This window comes from Sminthopsis crassicaudata, chromosome 4 (genome assembly GCF_048593235.1).
Source record: "Sminthopsis crassicaudata isolate SCR6 chromosome 4, ASM4859323v1, whole genome shotgun sequence".
NCBI classification, from domain to species: domain Eukaryota; kingdom Metazoa; phylum Chordata; class Mammalia; order Dasyuromorphia; family Dasyuridae; genus Sminthopsis; species Sminthopsis crassicaudata.
The window spans coordinates 149,913,199-149,930,563 of NC_133620.1; the positions used below are offsets into that span (position 1 = coordinate 149,913,199).

Consider the following 17,365-nt stretch of genomic DNA (forward strand, 5'->3'; position numbering starts at 1 on the left):
CCACCACAGATGGCTTGGAGCTAGGTGCTATCTTTCAGGTGGGTTAAATGTCAAGAGGCACAAGTTCTCTCACTGAACATTCAGGGAAGATGTATTCCTGAATTAATATGAGGTGCATTATGGGTTGTTGTTGTTGTTTTGAACTAGTTCTGAGATTTCATAAATACAAAAAACTGCCAAATGAGTGAGCTACACCAATGTGGACCTGCACTTTCTAGAAAATGTATTGTCTTTAAGATTTCCTAGAGCATAAAGTCACATAGTCAGTTTATATCAAAGGAAGGAGTGGGAACCAGGTCTGCCTCAGAGTAAAAGTTCTCTGTTGTGCTGTCTTTTGTACACTTGCGGGAATTCATAGTCATATATCACATTTCTTTCATAACAAATGTACTTTTACACATCTGAAACTTGAGGAAATAATGCCTTCCCTCTTGTAATAGTGCATTTATTCCTGCTCTTATTTCTATATTGCAAAGTGCTGCAGTTCGCGTATTTCACTGCTTGCTGTCTTTTTGCCAAGAACCTTGAAATCAGGTTCAATTTAAATTCCTTCAGGAACCTGAAGACATATTTAATGTAGCATTCTCAGAAGGGGCAAGCTTGGGCATTTTCCAAATTATGCTGATTTCTCTTCTAGATATTCTATAATATGACAAAAAATGATGATAGGTAGCTGATAAGAAATGGAGTCTTTCAGAGGAAAAAAAAAAATTCACCCTGATAAAAGTCAAGCATCACAAAGGTGGTTTTTTGTTTGTTTGTTTGTTTTTTAAGAGTTCAAAAAGGCATTTAAGTAAAAAAAAAAATCTCCGCTAATTTGTTTTACATGTATGTCTGAAACATCATCTTACAAAAGCATCTTTGAAGGATAAGGAACTCACAGTAGATACAAAGCTGATCTTGGAGTCAAGAAAATCCAGGTTGAAGTACTATTTCAGATATATACTTAAGCTTGAATGAACTATTTAATCTTTGTGTCACAAATGAACATTTAAAAATTAATTTGCTAGAGCAAGACCACAACTGCATATGTCATTTTATTACTATGCCAATGAAATCATAGATCTAGTCCCTTGACTTCCCCTTCTACAAAAAGTAAACAAGAATTTTTTGAAAGAAATAAAAAAATATTTTTTAATTAATGCTAAGTACTCTTAAGGTCTTTTAGCAATTTTTAGCAAGTTAATATTGATACCAGTCTATACAAGTTACAAAAACTGTATTTTGCTTTTATCCTATCATGTTTTTATGATGAAAGATTTATGTATATTTAGTAATATTTTATACTACAAATAAAATGAATATATGAATATATTACTACTAATAATCATATAATACTAATGAAATAATACTAATACCTTTAAAGTTGGTCATATAATCGTCGGGGGAACTTTTTCTATCATATTGATTGCATTTCAAAAATATAAAATTAGATCTATGAGATATGTCTGAATCTGTACTATGATAAAATTTGCTGTAAAAGGATTTAACTAGACTGTGAAATTAGAAAATAGTTTCCATTAGTCTTCTGCTCCATTATTTAAGATCCACTTATAGACACATTAATAATTACATAAAGTTTTGCATAATTCCATAATGCAATTTCTATGTGTCATGAAGATCTGATTTACTCATTTGGACCTCTTCTTAAAATCTTTGAAGAATTTCTTATGAGATTAATAGCTGCACTATCACTGAATAGTGTAATGTACTAATGGAGTATAGCTTCTAGGAGAAAAAAAGCAGTAATCCTGAGGCCCCCAGTCCTTAGGAGTGCTATTGTTCTAACAGTCTGTCTGTCAAAGATTCTAGAGTCTCTGGTCTTAGGAATATTATAATACAGTCCTACAAATATTGCTGACTCAGTGATAATCAAGTTCATGAGACAATAGTGAATAGACTACCACTCAAGCCTACCTGTAAGCCATAAAATTAGTAAATAAGTAATATGAAGTTCTGGTTTCTCTAACTTGTACTATACATTTAAATTCTTGCTTTTCCTTCCCCCATGCCACATGGTATTTCCCCTACTCCATAACTATATTCCCCAATCCCACTTATAGCAAACTACCTCTTTTTAGGGTGCTGAGTCCCTTTCAGGATTTAGCCTGCCAGCTAGGAGCATGACCCAACCATATGGGGTATATCTTTTCTACTAAGTAATTGTGAATTCTGCTGAGGAACTCACATGTATATTTTTGCTCTCCCACTCTATTTCACATTTACCCTTCCTGGTGTTTAATGTATTTCTCCATTTTTTCAGTAGCCTACTCCTCTAAATAAATCTACCTTTTGCCAAAGAAAATGGCCATTGTGAATTTTTCACATGACTGAATCCCAAATTTTGGTACTAGCCTTCTTTTAATGCTAAACCCTATATCATAGATCATATCAGTAAGTACATTCTGTTAGCATGCTATTTTTTTTAAAGTAACAAAAATATATTCCTCATATTCTTTGAGAGTAGAGATTGTTTCATTCTTTATATTTGTATATTCAGTCCTAGAAAAATGCCTGGCATATATCAGGCAATTAACAAATGCTTCTGATTAATTGATTTTGATTCATACCTGTGATTTCATTTGAATTAAGTTCTCCCAATGACAAAAGTATCAAAGCGGTTCAGTAATTGTGTTTTAGCAATTTGCCTATAAAAATGAATGGTGAAATAACTTGCCCAGAGTCACAGCCAGAATGGAGCAATGAAAACAACTACAACCCAAGTCTTCCTGACTCTGAGTCAAGACCTATATCAATGAAGCTTTGATACCTATCTTAGAAATAAAAAGCACAGAAAATATGGACTAAGCTGCCTTTATTTCAAAAAGGAGTAAGAGAAATGTAGCCTGCTTTATTTCCGTTTTCTTTCTTGAGGGAAGAAAACATTCCTGATGTTTTTATCCCATCTTTTCAAATGCAATTCAGGTGGAATAAAAGGTAATCTCATTCTCCATATGATCTAAAATCAATAAAAAGATCACAAGAAATCATCTAATTTAATGTCTTCATTTCTCAGTTGGAACAAATGAGGCAATAGATCAGAGGCAGAAAATAAAATTCAAATTTCAAATCTGAAGTTCTTGAAACTCTGCTACAGAACCTCCTGATTTGAGCCAATTGTTCAACAAGAATTTAGCATTTATTAAACACTTATTGTATGCCATACATTTTCCTAGGTATTGGAAATTTAAGTTCTAAAGGGGAAAAAAATTCCTTCCTTCAAGTAGCTTAGATACTAATGGGAGAAACATTAAAGCAAGCAAGCAAGCACACACACACACACACACACACACATTTCTGTATATACACATATACATTTATATCAAATAAAAAGTGAACAAATGAAAACTCCGATTAAGCAAAGACAATCATTCAGAAAGAAAGTACACTTGAAGGGAATAAAAAGTTCCTGGTTACCTATATCCTCTGATTTCTCAAATCTTCAGAAACACTAATAATTCTCCTTTTAAAAAACAAGGCTCAAAAAAAAAAAAAATAGAGATTTGATTCTTCATCTCACACTCCCTTATATTATAGTAAATAATAATAATGACATTTATATAGTGCCTCTCCCACCCCCACCCCCCCATCACTGCCTTGGTAGGACAGCTTGCATGACTCAATGAAATTATGAGCTATGTAATGCAAGGTTACCCAAGACAGAAAGTCCTAAAGTCTAACAAAAGGTGATCCACTGCAGAAGGAAATGACAAACTACTCCAGTATCTTTGCAAAGAAAACCAAGAATAACAATGTTATGTTATTGTTAAGTGCTTTACAAATAACTCAATAGTATTATCTGGGGACAGAGTCAAGATGGCAGAGTGAAGCCAGAAGCTGCTCCAGCTTTCTGAGTTTTCCTGGAAAACCACATGAAATCAAGCCTCTGAATAGAATCTAACAGGATGAAAACACTTTCCAACTCAAGACATATTAGAAGGCCTTAAGGAAAGGTCATTTTCACTGAGGTAAAAGGGGTGTTCAGGCCATCTTAGGCAATATCCAGGAAAGCCAGTGAAAAATTCTTAATCACAGCAGATAAGCAAGTGAGACTCTTGATCCTGGATCAGTATCAAAGAAGACCTGTGGGAAAGCCTCCAGTCCCAGCTCAGAAGACAAACTGCCAGCCCAAGAAACCAGGCTGTTGCCTGAAGAGAGCAGGTATGGCTACTCCCTGCTGTGAGCAAGACAGCAAATCCAAGGGGCCCTGTGTGCAAAGCCAAGGCTCAGAGTCGAGTCAAAATTTTAAGGATACAGGTCATTCTCCAATTGATAAATGGTCAAAGGATATGAACAGACAATTTTCAGATTAAGAAATTAAAGACATTTATAGACATAGGAAAAAATGTTCTAAATCACTATTGGTTGGAGAAATTTAGATTAAAATAACTCTGAGACATCATCTCATGAAAAGGACAGGAACTTTGGAGAAATATACTTAAAATTAAGGCTCAGTACAATTGATTTAAACAAGGTGTTAACTCAGTGGAATTGATAAGACAGTGGTTATATAGTTTAGCATGTGAGTTCTCTAGTTCAGTATGATTGATTTAATCTTATAACAAATAATGGTTCCTAGTGATATAATGGTTGGTTTATACTCAGTGTATTGTAATGATGTGATTGTAATACAGTATATAAACTGGGGACAAACTCAGCCAGAGAGAGACTTCAAGACAGAGACCATAGTGGTGGCTGGCTCTCCTACTTCCTCCACTGAAACCAAGACTCATTCCAGAGGGCCTCCAGAAAACTAGCCTAAGCTCCAGGTAAGGAGGCAGACTGTGAAGGAGACAATAAAGACTTTTGGACTTTATCCCTCACTATTCTCCGGGTGATTACTATGCTGAAACGAAGGCTGGTCCCAAGACCTCCACAAAGCTAACCAGAACATTACAACCTCACACCTTCAAGATTGACTATGTTCATTTTATTCCTTTTTTTTTCTCATGATTTTTCCCTTTTTCTCTGATTTTTCTCTCCCAAAATGATTCATAAGGAAATACTTTTTAAAAAAATGAATGTACATGTATAAACAAAAAATTAAATAAATAGTTAATCTCTCATTCTATATTTTCCCCTATTCAATAGCATTCCAAAATACAATTTTATTTTAAAAATCAAAGTTGAGGTACTAACTTTAAAGAGTAAAAAAGGTAAATTTGCTCATAAACTACCTTCACTTTCATTTCTCAGCATAAGATTTACTACTGGGACAGATGTACTCTTCAATAACAGATTTTCTCATATGTCAGCTTTAATCTTAGACTCACAAAGCATCAATTACACTGTCAGAATTTTTAAAATCATTAAGGATGAATGAGCAATGATTCTTTGTTAATTGTTTCTCAACAGTCTACTGTCTACCTGAGCAAAAAAGGAAATTTAACTTATTATAATCAACTGAGACAGTTAAACTTAAAAAAAAAAAAGGTTTCATATTCTCTACTATGTAACTAAAATCATTTTTATCCAAGTGCATATTTCCTTAAATAAATGAAAGAAGATACAAGTGTTATGGAAAATACTAAGAAAAAACATCAGTATTCAAAAGGAAAAAAAAACAGCTTTTTAAAAGTTTTTATATCTACTGTATACAAAGTAATCACAATGCTCTGGGATGACCAGCTAAAAATGACTTTGTTATTCTTAACAGTATAATCATCCACAATACTCTGAATGACTTACGACGAAAAATCCTATCTATACCCAGAGAGAGAACTCTATTTCTCTATTTTTAACTTAATTTTTCTTAAGGATGTTTATTTTCAGTAGAGCAAGAGAGCTATGTTTCTTTCACAACTTGTCTTTTATGAAAATGTTTTGCATAACTTCACAAGTGGTTTCTTAATTGTGGGTGGGGATAAGGGTTAGGAAAATCTAAAAAACAAATGTAAAAAAATTTTTTTTGAATGTAACTAGGGAAAAGTAAATATTAAAAAAATTTATATTTCTTCTTGTCACTTCTTTAGATCTATATTATGAAAGTACTTTTATTTAAAGGAATTGCACTGGTAGTATTTTTTTTTCCTTCTTGGAATACAGCTAAAGAGTTTTACTTAAGGAAAAGTAAAATTTCTTATAAATCAATACAATTTAGGGACAATTTCTTTATGGTGGTTGGGATGATCAGAGCTGAGGATTCAAATATGCTTCCTGACATATGAGCAATGTCATAATCAGTTTTTACTGTTCAAGTTAGACTAGTCTCTCAGTCCTCTAGCCCTAAAATTCAATAAATTGTCCCTAGTATTTGATTGGACAGGAAACTAAAGCTAAACTTGCCCCCTTTTGAAACAACTTCCATATTCACATAGCTCTTGATGATCTAAAAGCAAAAAAAGTTTCCTAACATTCCCTTCAGATTTTACAGATATCTCAAACAGGAACTTACTTAACCTTATCAAGCTAAGTGCCAGAGTATCTTTGTTGGATATACTTTTCCATATTAATAACTAAATAAACCTCATTTTGTTAATGGTGCAATGACCTAAGAAGACCTCACTCTGTTCCAACAATGATGATTTAAAAGTCAGACCTGCCTCTAAAAATAGCATTAAGCTCAAAAATCCAACTCAAAACAAGAATTCTTCATTTAACTTATGTACACTATAGGGGAAAAGCACAACAGAGGCTTTCCCTCAAATTATTATTTCATATACTTATATAGAATGAAAAAGAATCCTACAGATTAGGAGACTAGGAAGAGACTTGGTCATCTACTTCAACCCATACCATAAAGGAAATTGCACTCTGTAGAGCCAGATGCAGCCCACTGAGAATGTTTATGCGGCCCACCTGCTTATTGCAAATGGGCTGAGGGGTGGAGACAGTGTGAGTTTTTGTGTTTACTATAGTCCAGCCCTCCAACAGTCTGAGGGACACTGAACTGGCTCCCTATTTAAAAAGTCTGAGGACCACTGCTGTAGAGGGTCACAGTCAGTGGGAAAACTCTGGGCAAGATATAAGACCCTTCAACCCAGAGGAAACCTGCTAACAATGTCTGGTTCGGCTCTCCATCTCCCCTCAGGGCTCTCAGCCTGTGACAACTTGTGTTGTGATTGGAGCAGAATGAGACTAGGTGGAAGAGTGATACCAGGTGGCAAACTACATACAATAGCAAGTTGTTTATGTGATCCCACGAGAGCAATGTTGTTTTTGTTACATTATAAAAAGGGAAAAGCCCTTGAAATAAACAGACTCCATTTTTCCCCATTCTCGGGAGTCCTACCTCATCACTTCTCCACTAGGAAGGTATATTTTAATCATCCCGGTGTGGGGGTGCTAGAAAGCAATGATACATTTTGTCAGCCCAGCTTGGGGGCTCTAAAAAGCAGCACTCTAGCATACTCAAGTAGCAATCACCCATTTCTTCCTAACAACTCCTTTTGCAGTCTCCTAAGGCATCCAACTCCACTCAAAAAAATATGAAAAAGCATTCATTAAGTACTTTACGCTATGCTCCAGGGATACAAATAGATAGGGACAATCTCTGCTTACAAGAAGTGACTACACAAATAGAAGAATTCAGCTGTAAGTTGGTTAGAAAAGCTGTGATCTGTACTCCTTACAGTGTGTAACATTAAAGCAGAGAGATGGCAATGAATCTTCCTTAATGTAAATTCTGTTGAGAAAAATGATACTGAATCATGTGACAATGTCAAAAACTTTGATAGCTAGCACTCTCTTTTCTGGATCCTCAATATCTGTGGCTGTTGAGAAGGGTCTACAACATCTATAGTTAAAGTTGGCAAATATCATGGCCAACTATCCTGGATATCTAGAGGTTAAGGATGGCTCATTAAGTATTAAGAGAGATGATTTGAATATGTGTTTTACAGACTTCCTAGCCTGTCCCTGGACATTTGGCAATGTATCTCTTTGCCATTACCTTATTTAGGCTCTAAATATAAGCAGTTTGAACCATTAAAATTGTTTTCCAACTACTCCTCTCAACTTTTAGATTAATCTTTTTTAATAACAAGTTATATCTCTGGTCAAAACTCTTCAATGCTTCTTCAATACCTAATGAATAAAGTGAAAATTGTATTTAATATTTTATATCCAAAATACACTTAGTATTCAAAGTAATACATTCCAATATATCTTAGGAGAAAGGATAGCTATATCCAAATATTGTTCAAATATACCTTTAAATTATTACACCTTTTTTTTTTTTTACTAAATTAAAATATCCAGTAACATTTAAAGAGAAATTTCTATAACCATATAAAATGACTAGATTTTGATTCACAAATGAAACTACTAGGATTATACAAAGAATTTATTTCATTTAAATGGTGCTACTTGACTAATTCCTCAAATTCATTTAATAAATTTTTGTTAACTATTTTCTACATCATGAGCACTGAGCTACATACTGAGGGTCATAGTCCTCACAACTCAGAATATACAAACCAGATTATTGCACTAGATTATAAGACAAATAGTTTAATTATATACACATACACACAACCAGCATACATAGTACACAGCACATGGAAATGTGGAAAATATACAATGTGGAGTCCTACATATCATTTCTAAGAGTCAGAGAAATTAAAAATAAGTAAGAACCTCAGCAGCCACCTAATAGAACTCCTAAAGAATTTCTACTATTTTATGCCCAACAAGGCATCTAGTCTTGTTGAAGACCTTCAAAAAGGGGAAAATAATCCAATAATTCTACTTTTTAATTGTTCGAACCATTAGCATTTTTTTTCCTGACACAACTATTTTATGACTTCCACTCATTATTCCTAGTTCTGCCCCAAATAAAATGAAGCTAATCTCTTTTTCATATAACAGTCCTCCAAATATTTGAAGAAAGTTGTGATATACCCTTATTAAAATGAATTTCATTCCTAGAGACTTCCTATACAATGAAATTAAAACTTCAGTAGAAATATTCAAATATCCTTACCCTACTGGTACATGTTAAAGGTGAAGAAATTGGTGCAATGAGTATATATAGATGGAGAGAGAGAAGGGGGAATGTAACAAGTAGCTAGTATGTCAAAAGAAACAGTTCCGCTTTAAATATCAAAGCTTCTCTAGGAAGGGAAGCTTCATTTCATAATAGTGCTAGAGACAGAAGAAATTTTGAGGTACCCAATAAGATTTTAAAGTTTTTCTGGACTTGGAAGTACTTTTCCTATTTCAAAGTAATATCATCACACAGAGATTAGTTAATTCCTGGGGGAAAAAAATTTAAGTCGATTACAAACATGTATTGTTAATACTACTATACTAAGGACCTAATGTAACAAATAGATAAGAATCATGGGAGAACTCAAATATGACATATGCTAAAAAGTGAATGATCCAAGAGTAACTAAATAATGTATTAAGGTTTTTTCTACTTACAGGTTTTCTAAGCAACAAACAATATGGGATTGATTAAAAAAGAGGGACCTAAATTCCTAACAATTAAGCAGATGGTGCCTTTATCACAGAGTAGCAACTCAAGCTGGGAGGGCAGAAATGTAGACATGGATTCATTTATACAGGTATGAAGAGAGAGAAGGGCATTGAAACTTGAGAACAAACATATTAGGACCAATAAAATTCAAATGGAGAATTTTACAGCACAGGTGCCAACTTGAAAATGATTTAAACAAACTGGCACACAGCTATGACATTTTCCATTCTGCAATCATAACCATCACAATGCATTATGGTCTCATTAAATTCACAGGCAAGACCAAATGAAAGTAAACCAGAACTTCTCCATATAGCCTTTGATGTAAAGTGAATACACAAAGGGGGATCTAACACACACTTTTCTTTCTGTGCATATGATGGAGGAAGGAAGAAAAAAAGATTGGTGATCAGATTCATCAGTCTGGCTCTAAATTAATCATAAGAAATGCTAGTGGTATTCTCCAAAGTCACTCATAGGCAGAAAGTATGTCACTGTATAGAATTGTCTCTGTAAATAAAAATTTTTCATATGGGGAAAGAAAAAAATGGTATGTTCTTTACATTGATCATGGTTATCTTATTAGACTCCCTCTCACTCTTTTTCTCAGCAAGCCTCAGGAAACAACTGATAGTGAGTTGAGAAGATATGCCTTAATGGTTTTTTTTTTTAATTCCCAACTTCTATTTTCCTTGTATGAATACAGAGTACAGAGCAACTCCAGGAATTGATCAAGTATAAGACATAGGGCATTTATGCATTCATTGTTCTTTTCAAAGGTAATCTGAGAAAGAACATTTAACACTTTCTTTGCCTAATTCTGTGGTTTCAATAGATAAGATTTTGCTTCCCCATATTTTGGCTCTAAGCTATAATAAAATTTTGCTTTGTGTCATTAGACATATGATAATTCAGCCTAAGAGGATGCATTTCTAAAATGTCCAAATTCACTGTTCTATAGAACTGTCAATGTATAATGAAATCTTTCAAAATGTAAAGTGATAGATTAGCAAGACATAATAGCAATGCTTTAGAAGTAACTGTGCTTATACATAAATAGGAGTTAATGCAATGTCTTTTCTGATTAATGAAAAAAAATACCCCTAAAGTTCTCCAGGAAAATAATATAGCAACAAAATACATTTAGAAGAACTGATTTATTTATTTTGACTATGTTAGACATATTTAACTAGATAAATTATAAATATTGAAGCATACTACTGTGACCTTAAAGAAGTTATTTTTACATTTAAACTTGCTAACCACAATCACGAAGCAATTCTATTACAATGTAATGGGAAATTTTCCAAGTAGCAAGAAAATTAAATAGCTTTTTTTTTTAGAAGTAAAAGTTTTACGTAAATGGTGTGTTGTGCTTGATCAATCTAATCCTCTATCTTTCTAATGAAAAGTTGTTTTTTTGTTTTTGTTTTTGTTTTAAATACCAATAATGGAAGGCAACAAGAAAAATGCTAAATATTCTAAAAGGACACTTAATGTTAAGCCATTAGATACAGATTTTTTTAAAATCATGTGCTTTGTAAAAGTGCTGTTCATATACATAATTTTAAATGGTAGAATACAAATCACAACTGAGGTAACTATGTTGACAATAAAGAATAGGAAATGTCATAATCACAATATCCTAAATAATTATTGCAAGAGGAATGATTTTAGAATAATAAAAATTATAAAAATAACTTGTATTACTGCCTCAAATGCCATCTGACTTTTTGACAAAAATAAGTTTGAAAGATAAAATCTAAAGCACAATTTATCATTGTTTGAAAGGTGCTACATAAATTCCTATGATTAAAACTCATTTAATATGATTTGCTATTACAATCTCCTTGATGTGCATACGTATACTATAATAGTAAGAGTAATGCCAAAATTAAACAAATGAATGCCAAATTTCATAATAAAAACCTATGAGTCTATATTAAACAACAAAAATAACAACCACAAAAGAAATTTTCTTAGACACATGCTTTTTTCAGTTTTGAAGCACTATGATAGATTATAACAGCAAGGGAAGAAAAACCTTATGTCCCCAAAATTGACCTTTCTCCAATGTGTAACAGTGACACAGAAAGTTATGACCACTTAACAACTTTCAAATGCTTATAGATAGCTTTCTGCAATGGTGCCTATACTTTTTTATTTAGTTGGAAACATGTCTATCTGCTTAATTACAATGAAATAAAAGAATAATCATTTATACAGAAAATTAAGTACCAGAAGCTTCAAAATGTGGGCCCAAAATTTAATTCTATTTTTATATGTAAACCCAAAAAGGTCCAGGCTTCTCCACTGAATTAATCCATCAATCAAAGGTGTCAAGTAGGTTTGAACCATTCTTTAATCAAATCAGGAGGAGGAATATGCTTTGAATATTGGATTAAAGTAGATGACAGCTCACCCAGGAAATAGTTTTTGACTCTTTGGAAGAAAATCAGTCACTCCCTATAGAATTGTATTAAACACAGAAATAAAGTACAGACATGCAAATTCCTATAGCAAAACTGTCAAGTTTCAGAAGATATAAGGCTCAGGAATATTTAAAGAAGGCAGTCCTAGGGAGCAGCAAGTAGGAGTTCTGCCAGAGGGAGTATTACTCTCCCTGACCAACTACCCTATCAATGACCACATCAAAGAGAATGAAACATTGGAGATAATGAATCCAACTCGGAATTCATAATGAGACCAAATTAAAAAGACCAAGTCCAGGTAAGTTTAGAACTCTACAAAGGCAGTGACTTTGAAGTAAATTAGAAAATTACATCTCAGAACTTTATGAGGTTTCCAGTAAGGGAGAAGAAGAAAAAAAGAAAAAGAACTTGGAGTAAACAAGATCTGCAATCTAGACCAGAGATACTCATGAATACAACAGTACTCATTTGAGTTTGACCTCATTCATTTCATGGATCTATGGACCTCTGTGACTATATTCTCATCATCTGTGCTTGCTGGGCAATTGGAGCAAGTAGTTTTAATTGTTCTTACTATTACATGATGTCCAATTTGAAAAATGAGAAATTTTAGTAGGGTTATAATAACACTGTTTTCAAACCTGAAAACTAAAATGGAAGAGAATAACAATGGCATCCAGAAAGCCATTGTGAGTTTTAAATTTAAAAATAACCCCTCAAAATTAATTTTAATTTAAATTATATTTATAAATATGAAACATACCACATATATTTATTTGTATTGATTTAAAAGCATGACTTCAATGCTGTAAGAAACATCTGCTAAGGAAATTCTTTCTTCTAATGGAAATCCACAGCTTCTGAAAATTACAGTATAAAGAATTGTTTAGGGGGCAGCTAGGTGGCTCAGTGGATAGAGCACCGGCCTTGAATTCAGGAGGACCCGAGTTCACATCTGATCTCAGACACGTAACATTTCCTAGATGTGTGAACCTGGGCAAGTCACTTCACCCCAGCCTCAGGAAAAAAAAAAAAAAAAAAAAAAAAAGAATTGTTTGACCATCATGAGGTTAAAGGATTTGTCCAGGGCTCCAGTGCTTTTATGTATCAGAGGCAAGACTTGAACTAAGTCTTTCAGACAATGAAACTAGCTGTTTAATTCACTATTCCATTTACCCTAAGCAAAACAAATCACTAACTTATAGTTAGGTTATATATTAACAACACCAACAAAACAAGCTCTGTATTAGTTAGGCTATATATTAATAACACCAACAAAACAAGCTCTGTATTAGTATTTCTAATAGAAGCCTGATATCCAAGATATATAAAGAAAAAATACACATAAGATGAAGAGCTATTCCCCAATGAATAACGATGAAATGATATAAATTATTCACAGAGGAAAAATGCCAACTATTAACACTATTAATAACGGAAGTGAAAAACAAAACAATTCTGCAGTGTTATAGAAAACTCAGGTAAATGGCAAAGATTATGAGGGACAGAAATAGACAGTGTGTTGGTGACAATACAAAATGACCCACATACTACTATTCAATGGGTAGAGCTAATATACTGGTCTAATCATTTTGCAAAGGAATCTAAAATTATGCTTTAAAAGTAATAAAATTGTCTATAACCACTAAACCCAAAAATCCCATGGCTACCAAAACAAATAAAAGAAGTTAAAGATAGAAATAATACCTGCATATTCACCAAAATATTTGTAGTAGTCTTTTATGTTAGCAAAGATTTGAAATAAAGTTTTTGCCTATCAACTATGGCATTGACTAATGAAATATTTTTGCTCCATATGAAACAATGAATTTGAAAATTCAGAGAAGCATTAGAAAATTTAAATTAGTTGAAACAGTAAAACAGCAGAATCAGGAAAATAATACAATGACTATATTAAAAAAAAAAAAGAAAGAAAGAAAGAAAGAAAAAGAAAAACTGAATGTTCAGTAATTATAACTGCAATGGTCCGGTCTAGCTCCTCTGAAGGGCTCAGAATAAGTCCTTACCAGGATAAGCAAAAGTCCTTGCCCTACATTGTGGACACCAATATGTAAAGTTCTTGAATTGTGTGGGACTGGTCATCTGCTCAATTATAATCCTTCTCTGGGAGGAGATCTGTAAAATCTTTTAATCTGTGTGCAGGTTTCTTGGGAGCTCTGAATCTCCTCCAACTCTTGTCCTTCCTCAAATCAGATTGGTCTCCTTTCAGCCTGCCTGGAGTCAACACTCTATCCCAGAGTCAATTCTCTCAGACCCAATGTTGCCCTTCTTTTGTCCTCCCAGAGAATGGGCATGAGATAACGCAAGGGCTTCTGGGAAAAATTAATTCAATCAATGAACTTGCTCCTCCTAAGCAAGCAAGCTCCTCCCCAGGAGTTCGAAGGGGTTAAACTCCCAGTAAAGGCCGGAACTAGAGAATTGTTAAGTACCGACTTAGCACTTAGTATGAACCTAATATCTCATTATCTCATTAGCACTTAGTAAGAACATAAATCCATCACTATGGGAGGCATTACACATAATTACATAGATTACATAAACACATAGTAGCATAGTAACATAGAACATAGTAACACAATACATGCTAGAAGTATGTAACAAATAACATGATCAAATAATCACAAATTGTGTTAGGAAATCCAATGATTCCTGCTGGTTTTAAAGTTCTTTAACAGTCTTCTTATTAGCCATGCTCTTTCAGTGTCAGATGTTTCTTAAATTTTCTCCTTTGTTTTGAGGTCTTTCTCTTTTTCTGTCTCTCTCTGATGGACAAGGCAAATACGACTCACTGGCACCCATCTGATTCCTTCTCCTACTGAAGAAATACAAGCAAACCCTCTGGTTAACCTATCTGGTCCCTTCCATTCACCACTTTCTCGGTCTCTCCACATCACCTGGCGATTACCTAAGGACAGTGGAGCTGCTCACACTGGACACTGCCCTTCTGGTGGGTTATAAAACCTATCTGCTGGAGCCAGTGCATCTTTGTCAAAAATTAGAAAATTAATGGTATAGAGAACTAAATTTAGAAGTTCTCTAGGGCTACCTGTGGCTCCCCCTTTCTTTTGTTTTTGGAGGAGTGTCTTAATGTCTCTGTTTCTTCTCTCTACTATTGCCTGACCTTGCCGATTAAAAGGTATTCCAGTAGTGTGTAAAATCTTATACTGCGCACAAAAGTGTGCAAAATGTTTAGAACTATATGCAGGTCCATTATCTGTTTTTATTTCTTGTGGCACACCCATAATTGCAAATACTTGGATAAGGAATTCAGTGACCACTCGGGCTGTCTCTTTTGCAGTTGGCACTGCAAAAATGAATCCTGAAAAGGTATCTACTACCACGTGGATGAAAGAGTCTTGTCTGGACCAGACTTGAGACGGCTCTCTGGAGGAAAGAAGAGTCTCTACACGAGGTCAGAGTTGGCAGCAACTGTCTGGAGACAAGGGCTCTCTACAGGAAGAAGAATCCGTCCGAAATATTTGAGTTGACACAGCAGATCTCCTCCCAGAGAGCAATTGGCAGTCTCTGGAGACAACAGAACTTTACATATAACAATCAACAATGATCCTAGAAATTAGTGAAAAAAAATATATATTTCCCCTAAAATCTCTGCAGGATTTGTAGCCTATACACAGATCATGAGACCTTGCTTATGTTTTGGCTGGTTATATCAAACTGCCTTTTTAAAGACTAGGTGCATAAATTGAGGCAAAATATTATCATTTCACTTTGAAGTGACAATTTTCATCCTATTTTCATTACTTTTTTTGCATTACAAAATTATACCATAAATTATACAGCTTTGTTTTCTGGGGTATTTTTCAGTTTTATGATTAAAACTATTTTTTTAATTGTTTGTTAAAATAAATAAGTTCCTGGGCAGTGGAAGAGATAAAATTACAATGAGGTGATGTAATAATAGTGGCAAATAATTAAAGAATTACTCAAGACTTCCTTCTCAATCTAAACTATATAACTGAATGTTCATTAACAGATTTCATTGGTCATTAGTAAATACATAAAAAAACAGATCAAGTATACCAAAAAGTGTGTGTGTGTGTGTATCAATAGCTATGAAAAACAGTACCTTGTTTATGGTAATTTTTGAGTTAAGGAGAAATGTCCTTCATTAATATTAATGTGCTACTTGTGAAATACCTGAAGAAATCTAGTTAATATTACAAAAATGAATCCACAGGCTCAGATACTGTATAAGAAAAATTTTAAAAGAAGTTGCTGTCTTCTATGAGCTTCTATTTTATTAATTCAATCATATAAACGGTTAATCCAACAGATCAATTTCTTAGAAACTTGGGAGTAAACTTGAAGCTAATTCAAGTGAACCCTACCAAACATAGATTTTAAAATCAAACATTTCACAGGGACCATGATAATAAGAGTTTTCACTTAAATAAGATGTTCCCTTCATCATATCTATCCTAATTAATTTTCCTGACTAAAAGCAGCTCTTCCAATCTAAATAGCACAGAATTTATAGATATCAGATCTTGAGAACCCTTTTCATAATTCATATACATATATATATATATGTGTGTGTGTGTGTATATTCAGAATAATAGTGAAGTGTTCAAAAGACATTTTATAGAAATAATACAAATACATATTTTAAATTTTACAATAACTTTGTTGTTCTCAAGTAAACTTGGGAATATCTAACATCACAGAATATTTATAGATATTAGAAAATTCAATCAAGAATTAATTATTATGTGGAATCAGCTAAAGAATTGGTTTAAGATATCTAATATTTGAAAGCAGCCTAACAGATATGTTAATTATACATTTTCCTAATTATGTCTTTATTGAATCAACTAAATCCAAAGTTCCTAGACTACATTATTTCAGCTCCATACAAATATCTTTTTGAGATTATGATTCAATGTTATGCTTTCAAGCCACTTACATAAAAGCTTCATACAAGAATAGAACTTTTGAAAGGTGATTGTATTTTTTCCCAAAGCTATAGTTAAAAACACTGTTCACTTTATTTCTCAATGTCCTTGATACAATGTTCCTTACATGATAAATTATTGCTTGAGTCAGTTGAAGGAAGAACTACTTTCTGCAGGCAAATCTATATTTATTCTTTGATCAACTCTTTCCCACTTTGCTTAGCTGTCAGAAAACTTAAGAGCTAAAATCAGTGGTGAATGGTAGTAATCTATTTCTATAACACATCCTTGCATGAAGGTTGTTGTTGTTTGTCCTTCATTCTTGGAGAGGATCATGGCATCAGGGAAGTGATACCATGACATGAAAATGAACTGGATTTAAATGAGGGAGGACACTATGCAACATTTCTGTCTGTCTATCTTCCTCACTTTCTCTCTACAAGTGGGGTCACTGAAGAGAAACTGCATCTAAAAACAACAAAAATATAAGTCCAAAAACATAGTAATACTCTAAGAAAAAAGCAGCTTTGGGGAGCTTTGGCCCCTCCCAACTGAGAGCAGTGAAAGCTGTGGATTCA

General features: G+C 33.5%; 1 protein-coding gene across 1 annotated transcript in view; it reads right to left on the reverse strand.

Annotated features, from left to right (window-relative positions):
* UTRN (utrophin) overlaps positions 1-17,365 on the reverse strand; it is a 533,723-nt gene that overhangs the window by 241,581 nt on the left and 274,777 nt on the right.